The sequence below is a fragment of the Alosa pseudoharengus genome, unplaced genomic scaffold (assembly GCF_046254945.1).
Source record: "Alosa pseudoharengus isolate Yale_2024_CS ecotype anadromous, Long Island Sound unplaced genomic scaffold, YU_APseudo_1.1 YU_APseudo_1.1_scf_10, whole genome shotgun sequence".
NCBI lineage: Eukaryota > Metazoa > Chordata > Actinopteri > Clupeiformes > Clupeidae > Alosa > Alosa pseudoharengus.
In genome coordinates this window covers 8,995,942-9,010,104 of record NW_027468565.1, presented here as the reverse complement: position 1 = coordinate 9,010,104, position 14,163 = coordinate 8,995,942, and positions in this window count along the sequence as shown.

Genomic DNA, 14,163 nt, shown 5'->3' with positions numbered 1-14,163 from the left:
ATGGCATATTTACAGTTTGTGAGAAGAAATGCCACTGCCAAGGAGAAAAGACAGCAGTGTTCACATTTCTCCCAGTAATTTAGCTGACTAAATTGTTTTGAATTACAACGTCTAAAACAAACCAATTGTAAGGTGTCATACTTCTAGAATGATTTAATTGTAAGTTACATCTTTTACCACTGTAAACTGACACATTCTCAAGTTGATGCATATAGGAGTCTAAAGGATGATGAACAACTCTAAGCTTGCCTTGGCTTGCCCAGGTGCCTACCACTGTTCGCCAATGGGAGTAAATACCTGTAAGTGTTACGTATTGCCCTATTTGGTAGTATTGAGTAATCAGCAAATACTGAGCGTTCCTCATCTAAATGGACCACATCGAATGGCGTTGAATCTTTCTCTTGCGCACACTGCTCGGTCTATCTCACTGGAAGTTAATTTAATAGCAAACATAAACAACTTGCTTTAATGAAGGTACTTAGGAGATTTGACACCAGGGTGTTTGGGTGCTAAAGGATTTTAGCTGTGAGGCGTTAAATATGTTAGAACAGTAACAGCCGCTGTGGATTTTAGTACCCTGCTATTTCCCCTCGCGGAGCTGCTTCGACAAGCTAATTTATCACCTTTCCCAGCGATCTTATCTCTCCCTCTACAACCGTAAACTAACACTTGCGGCGCACTTCAAAGGCGTCCCAGGCAGAGAAGGTGAGGAAAAGTGCCCGAGTCCACTGGAGGGGCCAGATTCAGGAGGGAGGGCAGTGGGGGAGATGGTGCTGATTAGCAGGTTTAGCAGGAGCGAGGGAAAGGAGAAGAACGCAGGAGGAGGGAGGCGGGGGGTCCGCAGGACCAGTGCTTCTGCCACTGAGGTGGACCTGCTGGCTGTATGGTGGAAGATGGGAGCGAGAGCACAGGGCAGAGGGTTCATGATGGGTATGGTGGTGGTGTGTGAAAAGGGTGTGATCTGTGAAAGTCACACTGTCTCTTTCCCTGTAAAGTGCAGGTTCAGGTCATCTCCAGGTTCACCTTGGTGATACATCTAGGATAGGAAGTCAGCGGTAATTGCTACTTGGCAAAAGCTTAGAGAGCGAGAGGGAGGGAGAGAAGGAGAGACAGAAAAAAAGAAAGAAAGAAAGAAAGAAAGGAAAAAAAGAGAGAGATGTATTTACAACTCAACAAACCAGGGCCAGTTCTGATCTTTTGGTTGGGATGTTTATGATCTGACTGTCATATATTTTTTAGGATGTTGGCTAATCTAAAGGGCTCTCATACCAAATTATAACACTGTCAAAGAATGGTGGATTTCTCCGAAGTATTACAAGCTTCTAATCATCCTGCTGGAATCATCTTTTAGATGACAAAAGCACTAAGGTTTATTTAAATGAGACAGGGGAAGTTAACAGCCTTGTGCTGTTGGGATTTTGCGTCATGCAGATTGATGCTTTTCCTCCTTGAATAACAAGGCCCTATTCTACCGCTAATGTAGCTTGATCTGTCTTTGATCTAATCTCATGTTGGCACGATCAGTGTGAAAATTCTCATCAAGAGCATGATCCAGTACTTTGTCTTTTGTTATTGTGATAATCTCTTGTATTTGAATTCTACTTTGTTCTTTTGTCTCTTTGTGGGGGAGCACAATAAGGGGTTAATTAGAAACCACTGGTGCTCCCAGCATTCCTTCACTGTTAATCACACTTCAAGTGTCCTCTTCATGGGCGCTAACACTCATCAGCCCCCACTCTCCAAGTGCAGTCAAGGTCCAGTCATTAAGCAACAAACAAAAATAACAAACATCACATAATTAATCCTATCTCAAACACTGGCTACACATAAGGAGCTCCATTCAAGGCTAGCAAGGAAAACACACATTATATCACTCAGGACGTCATGGTGGCTCATGACTGATCAGCTCCCTGTCTTGGAATCACTCAGTCTCACCAATTCAGTAGTACTACCACCTCAGAGTACAGCCATAATTGTTTACATATAACCACTCTACAAGATTTGGAGCCTTTGACTAATGTTTTGTGTGCTTCATCTTCGTTTAGTTTCCCAAGAATGTAATTTCATATCAGTAATTCAGTTTGGAAGAACAACCACAATGTGGAAAAGTTTATTATTCAAATATAGAGAAGTAGCAACGTAGTGTTGAATTCCCAGCCAAATTCAGAATGCGGGGGGGGGGGGGGGGGGGGTCAGAAGTTCTGCTTATTCTATACAGTTGATAATATCCCCTAATTATATGACTCCCCTCCTATGATCTTTATCTTTTTGACCAATCCACGACACATAATGGATGAGTGCAGCAAAACCCGCCCACGGATGGCTGCCCAGACCAGAAGCCCGATGAAAAGCTTCCTGACGTGTTTCAGAGCCGCGGCAGGCCTGTACAGAGAAATGCCACCACATGGTCTGGTTCCCTCACACCACTCGTTCCGTGCATTCATCGACAGCGCGGCTGCCCTTCTCCGGCGTAAAGATCTCCCCATTCCCTGGTGGTCTAATTTATGTTAAGTCACAAGCCTCCCCCATGGCTGTTTTCAGACGTTTTCAGAATGAAGACTGTGAGCACCAGGTTTGTGCCAGTGCCAGAGATCCCCAGTGTAATTATTCTCGATGGGAAGCTCGACTCACTGAAACCATCTGCGAGTCCATTGGGGCCGTTTTTTTTTTTTCTCCCTCCACTTTTTTTCAAAGAAAGAGGAGACTTCTGAGGGGGGGCACCACCGCAATCCAGTTTCTCTTGTGAAGCAAGTAATTAATTCAAATCTCAGGAAGTCAATGGCTGGAAGGACCTGTCCCTACAGCACACAGCTGCTGGGACCCCAGAAGAGAGTGTGTGTGTGTGTGTGTGTGTGTGTGTGTGTGTGTGTGTGTGTGTGTGTGTGTGTGAGCGAGAGTTTCAGCTTCCTGCCAAACCAGAGGTAACACACAGATATTTAGGGTATCATCACACACACAGAGCAGTAAAGACAATGGTGCATTGCATAATTTACTACTGAATTGAGTCTTTTCAGAAAAGGGTGTTTCTTCTGAATTTGCGTGATGACCTCATGTGAACTGTTGTCCAGTTGAGACCATTCAGGCAGGCCGAACTAGCGACACAGAGCGACGGGACGAGCAACCGTTTACGACAGTAATTGTTGATAGTGTAACATCTGTCCCGCAAACCGACAGTGTAAACACAATTCCACAATGCAATCGATGGCGTGGAAAAAGAAAACAACCAACAAAACAACAAGCCCTCTCAAAAGCACATTGCGCCGCCAGCCATGGGAGTCTATGCCTCATTGAGAAGCGCTAACGGGGAGACATAAACACACGGCGCCGAGGTTCAGCTTGCGGTTACAGTGAGCTTAACGGGTGCTCTCCGCCATATCCACGGCACCCAGGGGAGCACCACTGTGTTAGCTACAGTGTTTGCGCCGCGGCCCAAAGTGGATGCTAACGAGGTAGTAAATAGACAAGACGTGAGACGACTGCACCCCTGGTGTATTTTGGGCCATTGGAGGAGGGAGGGATGAGGAGGGAAGGTAAAGGCTGAGGAAAGTTTTTTTCTCTTTCTTTTTCCTTCTCTTTCTTTCTCTAATTTTCTCAGAGGAGTGTTTTTCTACGTCTAATGGAGAAAAAGAATGTAGGTCATTTCATTAATTAAAGTATGCACAGAATCATGATGAAATAGTATGAAATAAATAGCTCATGGTGGCTAATAAGGGATTAAAGAAGTGTGTATTCCTGTCTATTGTAATTGTTACTTGCAAATGAATTCAAGTGCCTGTGCAGTTCAGTGGTTGTTTCATACCATATTATCAATCCCTTTCGGAGAGAATGTAATGTGTGACCCTAGTTTGCAGCTGATTCTATCTAAGATAGAGTTAAGCAATTGTAATTCCTTTAGGGACAAGAATGGAATTTATGTCAGTCAGTGACTAGGTGTTGAACGCTTCAACTAAACACGGGTTTCATGCCTATTTAATTAAGTTGTGTCCTCAGGGTTAACACTCAATACCTCCCATTCTTTAACACTGTTAACCTGGACACACGGCTGACCATTAAGTCCTGTTTTTAAGAGGTCCCGCTATTAATGCAGGTCACCTCCCCTGCCCCTGCCCCACCCCACCCCACCTCCCCAGGTCTGGTGCGACACACAGGTGCATGGGAAGAGAGGGGGGGCTGCTTTCACTGGTGGCCATCGGCCCTGGACAGGAGTGGGCGTGCAGAGAAGAAAACGACTCTAATTCATTGGCAGTAAAAAAACAGAGAGAAAGAGAGAGAAAGAGGGGTAAAAAAAAACCTTCCTCCCAGCTTCTCCCAGACTGCAGTGGGACTGGGGGATGAATGCCTTGTGTGAGTCGAGTTGCTCCCCGCGGTTAATTGTCATCCAGCTGAAGGAAGGAAACCACTGCTGTGCAGCCAGCCCGCTCCTGACGACCAGAGTAAATAACCATCTAAATAACAAACACAGGAATGCAGCAGAAAGCCCCTGCCAGCCCGGCTGGGCAGCCCCGTGTGCATGGGCCACCTTAATGACACTGTCAAAATGGAGGGCTGGGTGGGTGGTGAGGGTTACGGGGAAGTGGTGGGGGTGGGGGTGGGGGTGGGTGGTGGTGTAGGGTGGGTGGGTTTGACACTCAGCTAATTTCTTTTCTCCAGCTTCATTAGGTGCCTTTGCGGTGGACAAATGAATGGCGGGGGGGTTGAGGGGAGAGAGGGGAGGGAGGGCAGAGCAACGCTGGCTGTTGTGGGTTTTGTTGGCGAGGTCAGAGAATAAGACAAGCCAAACAGAACCACCTCTGGGCCCACTGGATGGGTCATGCAAACTGGGGGGCAAAGGTTGTGCTTGTGAGCCTAATGATGAGTCCCCTCTGACTTCAGGGGGCTGGGGTTAAGAACACACACAGTTCTCTCAAACTTTTATTTGCATTGTAGGTATTTCAGTATGGAAAACATCTGTGTGGCCTGGTTTCTGCCAGAGGGGTTTGACTGTCCTCATTTTCAGCCTGATGGTCTTGAATGAATCTTGACCAAATCTGGGTAAAAACTTATTTTTATTTATTTATTTTCATCCAAAAAAAGACATGGCCATCATCATGGGTAAGGAGGAAGAGTGTTTTTAAGTGTACATAGGTTTTCATTACTCTCGAGAGTTTGTAGGTAAAAGTCCCGACCTCCTTTGACAGACCTTGGAGAGGATGCTGGGGTGTGAATTGATGAAGGACCCTTGAGCACGCACCAGAGGGTTTTGGCCAGGCCCCCCATAAGGCTACGTCAGGGGTGGGGATCCGAGCGATGGTGATGGGGGGTGGGGGGACACTCCCAGTCCGTGGGGCTGTAAAGCGTTTGCCCTTAGTGGCCACAAATCACACCCCCTCCCCTGAAAACAGGCATGCATCTTCAAAGAGAGGGCCTCCCGCTATGATATACGGCCCCCGCCGAGAACAAGTTAGGCACGGCCACTGTCCTTGCACCTGGGCCTTTATCAGTCGGCCTGGATCATCTCCCTCCACAAGACATTCAAATGTACAAGCAGCAGATTAGGGCAGACTCAATCTTCTCTCCACAGAGGGAGTGAGAGAGAGGGAGAATTGGTGGGGTGGTTGGGGGGGTGGGTGCTAAGGGAAAGAAAGCCCCCACCGACTTCAAAAAGGACCCCTCTCTCTCTCTCTTTCTCTCTCTCTCTCTCTCTCTCTCAGTATTCGGAGAGAGTGAAAGGAGCCGGAGATGAAAAAGGGGGAAAAAAGCAGGAGCCATGTGTATTCAAAGTACTAATTCAGAACTGATTCCTCTAATGCACTCGTGAAACACTTTTAATTGTGTTAGTTTGCATTCAAAAGGCGTGTTTGCAGCTTTTAATTGGACCCCGCTTTGAAATAATTGAAATGTGTGACTTGTGGGGCCAACTTAAACAGTCCTAATGTGCTTTACTGGTAGCCACTGGCTCTCTTTTCTTCTTGATTCTGACGCTAAGGCATTTTGAAGGAGTCTTGGTAATCTGTCTCTTACACACAAAAAGTAAGGGAAACAGACTTACAGGGCTTAGTTTTGGCAGTGTAATCTCTCTGTTGTCTCTTGGAAGACCTTTCAGATCAAGAGATGAAATAGAAAAAGTATTACAAAGCATTTTAACATAAGACATTTCACAGATTCCATGTGGAAATGTAGTTAATGAGATGGACAATTATATCTGTTTAAAATGATGATAAACACCTTTTAGACTGATATGCATATATCCCTAAATGTATATTTACTTCTATCTATCCATATGCACTTGATATATGAAAGTTGGGACTCATACAGTTACAACTGTTGTAGGGTTAAAATGAAATACTGTCACCACTGAACCATCCCACATATACTCCATCTGTGACTTTAACAGCAGTCACCTCATTTAAATTTTACCCTTATTTTCTCATGTTTCCAATATGCTTCTAAAAATAGAACAAAGACAAAAAATATGCAAGGTTTTGCAGCATGTTAACAATATAATCCACATTTGAGAGTGCAACTGTAGTGTTTGAATTTGAGTGGAAGCCATGAGAAAAAGTCTAGAATTTCTCCCTCAAAGCCACTCCCGTCTCTCTCATCCCCTTACTGAAAAGAAATGAAATGAAACACACAAAAAGGATCCTTTGCTTGTCTGAACTTCAATGTCGACATGTCTTCAGCTTCCCATGGCTTTTTTTCCCCGAGTGAGAGCGGGGCATGACTGACAGTGGTGGAGAGCTGGGAGCCTGGCAGGCCTTTTGGAGTGCACTCCGCCAGCCGGTGAGCTTCACTCCCAGTGCCTGCCGGCGAAGGGATGTGACAGTGTTCTAGAACTGCGTGGAACTTCACTCTGGACTGTCCGGGAAACAGACAAAGATTCGGTGGGGAGCGGCGGCGGGGGGTCATGTGCATAAGTGCAGGCAAAGGCGAATGTGACAATATGTTTTAAAGGGTTGTGAAAATATTATGAGACAGGGAGCTGAAAGTGGTATAGGGTGTGTGAGTGAGTGTCACATGGTTGACTTTTCATTCAAACCCTGATTTTTGGCTAGTAGAAATGGTTCAGTAGTGCTTTAACGCTTACAAAATGTGTGTGAGCGGTCTCTTCATTTAGAATGCCACAACCTGGTCCATGCCCTTGTATTTTTAGTTCATGTTTTGAGCTAAATCCTTTGAGAATTGAAAAAGTTCTCTCTCTCACTCTCACTCTCTTTCTCTCTCTCTGAATCATTCCCAGTCAGTCCCCCCTCTTCTCCCCTTGAATCAATTTAATCCCAAGGAGGCTGAAAAAAAAACCTCTGGCTGTCATTTGATCGGCCGGTGCCAGCACTCAGGGCTTTAAATAAAACCAGCGTTGCGTGAATATCATTCTGTGGATGTAATGCCCAGGCCGGGTGAGTGTGGAGAGGGAGTGCTTCTGAAGCCCCCCAATGTCCCCTCCAACCCCCCCCCCCTTCTTCGAATGCCTACTGACTGTTCTGTTGCCCCACAGTTGAAAGGACCACCCACTTAGGCCTGAGAGGGGATTTGGAGCCTCCCAGCCTGTGTAGCGCTTTAGCACTCCTCTTTCAGCACTGTTTGCCGTTCATCCAATTGTGCCTCCCTCGGCCATTATTCCTCTGTGTGGCGTGGCTAAGCTGGCACTGTCACACACACAAATATTTATTTATTTATTTATTTATTTTGTTTATTTATTCTTGTGAAGCTGTGTGGTTGTGTTTCCATGTATGTTGGCAGACGCTGAAGGATTATTGGACTTTTTTTTTTCCAAAGAGTTAGTCGGATGATGTCAAGTGTCAAGTTAAACATAGAAAAAGATAGAGCGTTTATGGTGTTGGGCAGGTTAATCATAATCATAGTTGAATGCTAAAAACAGATTGTGGTGAGACCTGAAGATTTCACTGACTGTGGAATAATTATAAACCCGATGCTAGGAAAAGCTAATTTCTTGTCATTATATTTACTCCTTCAGACTTGTTTTAGTAGTACATCATAATAAATACAAACCAGACTTTATGTGTAACACACTGGATTTATACTGTGCACCCTGTTTATGGGCAACATGATTAGCATTTCAGTATTGTTGTTGTTGTTTGTGTTGTTTGTATTGCAGGCTATTAGTCTATGGGGTCTTGTATATTTGGATTTGCCGCTTCAGCGCTCCACTCCAACATGTCCCTTCCCAACTCCCCGTCTTCATTTACAACCTGTTTTTATCAACTTTTCTCACAAAGCGCAACAGCAAGAGGGAGGGCAGTAGTCTTTACCCAAGGGGGCTGACACTGCCAGAAACATTGTCCGCGCCACCCCCCCCCACCCCCCTCCAAAACACTCGCCATCATCACCAACCCACCCCCAGCTTCAACCCAGCGCAATATACAAACAATCATTTCCATATGCAGTGGCGCGGGTCACGCCGCTTACACAGGGAGGAATGCTTTTGGGGGGAAATATTGTTCAGCAATGACACAGAAGTAATTTGGGGGGCGCAGTGAGTGATTCCATCAGGGCCTTTTGTCGCCATCAAAATGTTTGACCCAGAGGTCCCTGTCAGGCCCGTTGTTAGCGGCCGGCCGAGCAGACTGACAGGCCCAGAGAGTGAAACATCTCGGGCCTAATAGCAGGCCTCAAGAGGTTTAGGCATAAATATTTAAGCACTCCTTCCTTGTCCCAAATACTAGGGGGTCTCCATGGTACATTTATGTGTTATGGCAGCTGAGGCGAAAATATGAATGTGTGTGGTTCCGCTGCCTCAGTGGCCTCAAATAGGTTTTATATTTCCAGATAAATTATTATTATTTGTAAGTTCTCTCCAAATGGCTATTTGTGTTTTTAGAGTCTAATGTAATGCAAATATAAACCACAAACTACACATGTGGCCTGGCACTGTCTGAAATGGGGAAATATAAGTTTAGATTTTGTGTGGTTTGAAATCTTCTAATGTCATTTAGTGTGACACACAGACAAATGTGTGTCTCTGTGTGTTTGTCTGTGAGTGTCCTTTTTTCCAAGTCCAAGAGAAAAGTGGACTCCATTCTGAAGCCTCTCATAGGTCCCCATTTCTCAAAGTAAACTTAATTAAATATGTGGGTTGTTGAGGTGGTTTTGACGTGCCATGAATGATCGTCTTCAGGAACAAAGCCGTTACACAAGCCATCGAATTATCTCTGTCAAACTTTGGCGTAATCTGAACTGATCCTCTTAAAAATATTTAAATGAAGACATTTGCACATCAATGGGATCCATGGCAACCTTGTGTATATTCTTCTTCGGGGGTGCCTCTTTAACATAGGGCTTTAGAAAAGCACGTCTCTTCCGTCATGTTGACAAACAACTAAACAAACAATATGCAATGAAAGAGCTCAAGTATTTTCGAGCATCATGATTGATTGAGAAAACCAAATGTGGATCATTAAAAAAAGAAAAGAGGAGAAAAAGCCCATGGCTAAGAGAAGGGGGGAGAGAGAGAGAGAGAGAGAGAGAGAGAAAAAAAGAACAGTTTACCCATGAGATGCGTCTTAGTGAGGCGTCCTTTATTGAACTGATCTGGACTCCATCAATGTGATATGACTGTGTAGGAGAGCTCATTGTTTTTGTAAAAGAGTGTGACAAGAGAATGGATGTGTGTCTCAGAGCACCCAGCCAAGCCCCCATACACACAAGCCGTCGCCCAGCACAGCACAGGATAGCACAACACAACACACACAGTCGGTCCTCTCCCAGGACAGCCAGCCGCCAAGCGCTCCTCTCTCCCCCTTCTGGTGGGAAACGCACCAAGCAGCAGCAGTGTGGGGTCCAGGCGGACACGCTCCACTGCACGAGGGTCCTTCCGTCTGGGTGACTCCAATGGTGTCCTGGTGGCTTTTGGCTTCTGGTGACCCAGGGATGAAGAGTGGTGGTGTTTTCTGTTCAAAGTCTGAGGGGTGGGGAAGGGGGCGGGGGTAACTGAAATATTCTGCTACTCTGCAGTGCGAGGAAACACTGCCACAAATAGGGATATGTTTGTGAAAATAATAGGACTTCCCCGTGTTCTTCATTTCCATACTGGGAAAACTGTTATGTATTAATATAGCTTGTGGCTTAATTGGGTTCTAGAGAGCGGATTAATTAATTTGTGGCTAATAGGCACAAACATGAAAAAACAAACTTCTTTACTTTTTAGTGCAGACTGAACATAGCATTTTAAAGTAACTAATGTAAATTATGCAGACTGTGTTGATTATGCCGACTAGAGAGACCTCTGTAGGAGGCGTATGAGAGGAGTACTTCTCCTGGCACATAATCAATTGAACATTTCCATAAATAAATCATGTTTTTCTTAAATTATGTTCTGTTTGACTTGAATCATTGTGCCTTTTTTAGTCCCTTTCAAGTTCATTTTTTCTTTGATTTCACATTTCAGCCACCATTACTGTTGTGAAATCTCATCTCTTCTCTTTGGTGTACGGCACTGTAGTTCTATGGACTGACATACAGTAGTTAGTACAGCATGTCATTGCCCAGAGTGCAGCACCTCTGGCTATTCAGCTGAAAGTATTGCATTTTAATAGACGGGAGAAGAGAGAGGAAGCGTGTTAGTGTGTACATGGGTATGTGTATATGTATATATACTTTATCTATATATCTGTGAGTGTGTGTGTGTGCATGTGTTTTGGATTTGTTTGTGTGTGTGAGTGTGTGTTTTGGATTTGTTTGTGTGTGTGTGTTTTGGATTTGTGTGTGTGTGTGTTTGTGTGTGTTTGTTTTGTGTGTGTAGTGGGGTACCCCTGCCCATCTAGTGAGGTTTAGCCACATTGAGTGCAGCCTTGCAACTCCGCAGCAGGAACACTCTGCCATCCGATAGCCCCACAGCACAGAAACCAAGCCGGAGCCTCAGCGCCATCAGCGAAAAAATGTGCTACAATCAGCAAAACACCAATTAACAAATGGAAATAGAATGTCACCTTGCCATTTGAGAGGGATGGGACCACTGGCTTTAATAGTGTGAAGATTTAAACACCTGAGAGATTTCTATTATGAAGGAGACTCATTTGAGCCAGAGTTTATTGTTTGCTGTTGCAGGAAAATGTGTAAGGGAAAGCATTTTTAAATGTCATGATGTATTTTTTTACACTTGTTATTTTTTTGCCCTTTTCTTCTACTTCCACGATTTGAAATGTTTAATGAAGAAAGAGGAATGTATATGCTTTTAATATGCTAATCTGCACATTTTTTTTTACTTTAGAGATGCAGATCTTCCACTTTCTCCACGACAGTTAAATAGCAACGCTGTACTTTTGTGCAGTATGCCTGGAGTTCACAACAATATGTTTACCCAGCCTAATTCTGTGCCCAACTTCCAACACCCCCCCCCCCCCCCCCACCCCCTTCCAGTGAGGGCCGTAAATCAGCGGGGCTCCTCACACGCGATAATTCTCCAAAGTTAAACAGCCATAAAAGCCGAAGGAACTCTGACCTTCACAATCTAACTAAGCAAGAAGAGCCAATGATGTGGACCGGGCTCATCCGTGCCACTCGCACGATGATAAACTATGCCTCGGCGTGGCTAAAAAATAACTGTATGTCTTCACTGACATATATAGGGCCAGCATTTCAATACGATCCCAATTTATTTTGCACTAAAATCTTTTATTGTGGGCTATAAAACATATTCCGACATGAGCAGAAGGGCGAGCCGATCTTAACAGTGGAGGTGTCTCTCCGGCATTATTGTTCTCTTTGGGAGGGAAATCTATGATGCACTGAAGCCCTTTGTAATAACTTGCAGGTACGCACTGTGAAGGCACCGTAAAAGAAACTATCAAAACTTATAAACCCTCCATGACATTCAAAACCAGTGCATGTATTACAGTTACTGTGGCTTATCATTAAAAGTGCTGTTCGCGCTCCTCACTCTCTCCTGCACAGGGAACTCATCTAAGATAACAGAAAGCATTAAAATACATGATTTTCATTCTTGTCAGGGATCAAACCAAAAAATATAATTCTTTTGGGCATAACTTACAAAATTTTACAGTTAAATGAGATACAAAATCTTAGCTGGAAATTCTAAAAAAAAAAAAAAAAATCGGTGGTGCTCTTCACCTTTCTGAAAAAAAGTCATCTTTTAAAAAATGTAATTGATATATCAATGAAGAAAGTAAATAAATAAAATGTTTTAATTAATGGCTGCATCCTGCACCGTTGCCATTTCACCAATCTACTTCTCAACTCCCATCTAAATGACTCCTTCAAAAAACGGTGATAATCTAGCACATCTCCTTCAGCACAGATCATGCGGAGGCCCGGTTGTTTAAATAATGCTCCGAGCACACAAAAAAAAAAGCGTGGGGAATGTAGAATTATGAATGTACTGAACGGTAGAGCGGGGCTCTTGATTACAGCCTCAGCACTGGCAGTGATATCCTCCATTATGGTGGCGGGGTCATTTACAATCCCATAACGTATTCAGACACTCGGGTGAAGTAATCCGCGCCTCCATCCACCGCTGTCCCTGCCCTTCACAGTTGTCATAGCAGGATCATAAACAGCATTTATAACAATCTAGCCCTCAGAGGCGAGAGAGAGAGAGTGAGTGAGTGAGAGAGAGAGAGAGAGAGGGAGAGAGAGTGAGAGCCTTCTAAGGTGTAGAAGAGGTGGGTCCTGTTGGATTGAGCTGGCCAGAAGCTTTGTTAAGGGGAGCCTCACAAGCTTAAATGAACCGTCTCCATTCCTTGTGTTTTCCCTCTTAATAAAAGCCGGTGTGAAAGAAATGGCAATAAAAAAACAGTGATAGATAGATAGTTGCAATGGATGCAATGGATAAAGAAGCACAGAGGAAGGACGAGAGAACGAAAAAAAAAACATGATTATGGTTTGTTTTTTTATTGTCATTGTTATGGGGATTTATTGATTTATGTTCGGCCTCTTACACATTATTCATAGTGATTCTTATAAAAACAGCTCTGTCAGCAGTGTTTGCTAAATTAATTAATGAGAAATGACTTTAATCCTTTTAGTGGGAATGTCTAATCTAATGGAAAGTACCTTAACATGGCTGTTTGCTTAATGTATTTGTATATGTTTGTACAGCAATTTTTGTGTGTGTGTGTGTGTGTGTGTGTGTGTCATGGTATATAGATTAGGCCCTTACTGGTTCCTTTTGTAGATTACATGAAGAGCCCTACTTCCCACCAAGAGGCCCATCTCTTTGCTGGGTCCCTCAACCAGCTCCAGTTTTGCCACAAGCATACACCCCGCTCCCCCCACCCCCTCCAGGAGCCTCCTTAGTGATAATATTTTGTGAAACGCATCTCCGTCGTAAAACTCAGAGGAGCGATCCTACCAGGTGTGTAATTAATCATAATTAGGCGGGGTGTGACAGGAGCTTAGAGACCCCCTGCCTCAGCCTTCGTTCCTCCAGGCCCGGGTGGAATTAGCGCCTTGCCTCGCCTCCGCCCGGGCCGCCAGACTGCACCGCTAGCGTTAGCGCAGCCCCCCGGATCAGCGGCGACCCACGTGTGGGCGAGCAAGACACAAGCAAGACAAAGGGAAAGCGGCCGCATAATGGCGCAATGTGACGGCTGAATATGTATTCAGATGTGGAGCGAGCCCGCAGCAGTGCCCCGGTATTAAGAGGAGATCATGGAGGAGCCTGACCCCCTGCCGTTCAGGAGCACGAGGCCTCGGGGACGCACACCCGGCTCCCCTGCTCTCCTGTAAACCTCCTCTCCAGATCTATTAGAGTGTGTTTCGCGAGGCTAAATACCATTTAATTTAGTTAGCCTCCTATATTTATCTTCCCACTATGATTTATGGAGTTTGCATCTGGGCACTGGGCGTTGTCACAGAGGAGAGCTCCCTCGTTGTGCGCACCCGGGCTCGGAGAACGCTCTTTCCCTCTCTCCCCTGGGTTCCGGGGGAGAGTTTAAACACGGTTTATTTTTTCGCTTCCCTAATATTGACCTTGTGTACTCATTCATAAGCCGAACGGACCAACAGTGACATTGCTCTCACACGCAGAGTGGATGGAAATCTATCGGCTCCATTAACAAAATAATGACCCAATTTATGCCCCTCGTTTAGCATGTAAATTTTTCCATATGCTGCACCTTTGTGCTCATTGTCTATGGACCACTACACCCTAGATGGTCTTAAAAAGAGCCAGAGCAAACAAAGTCTATTACAATGGAGGAAGAAAAT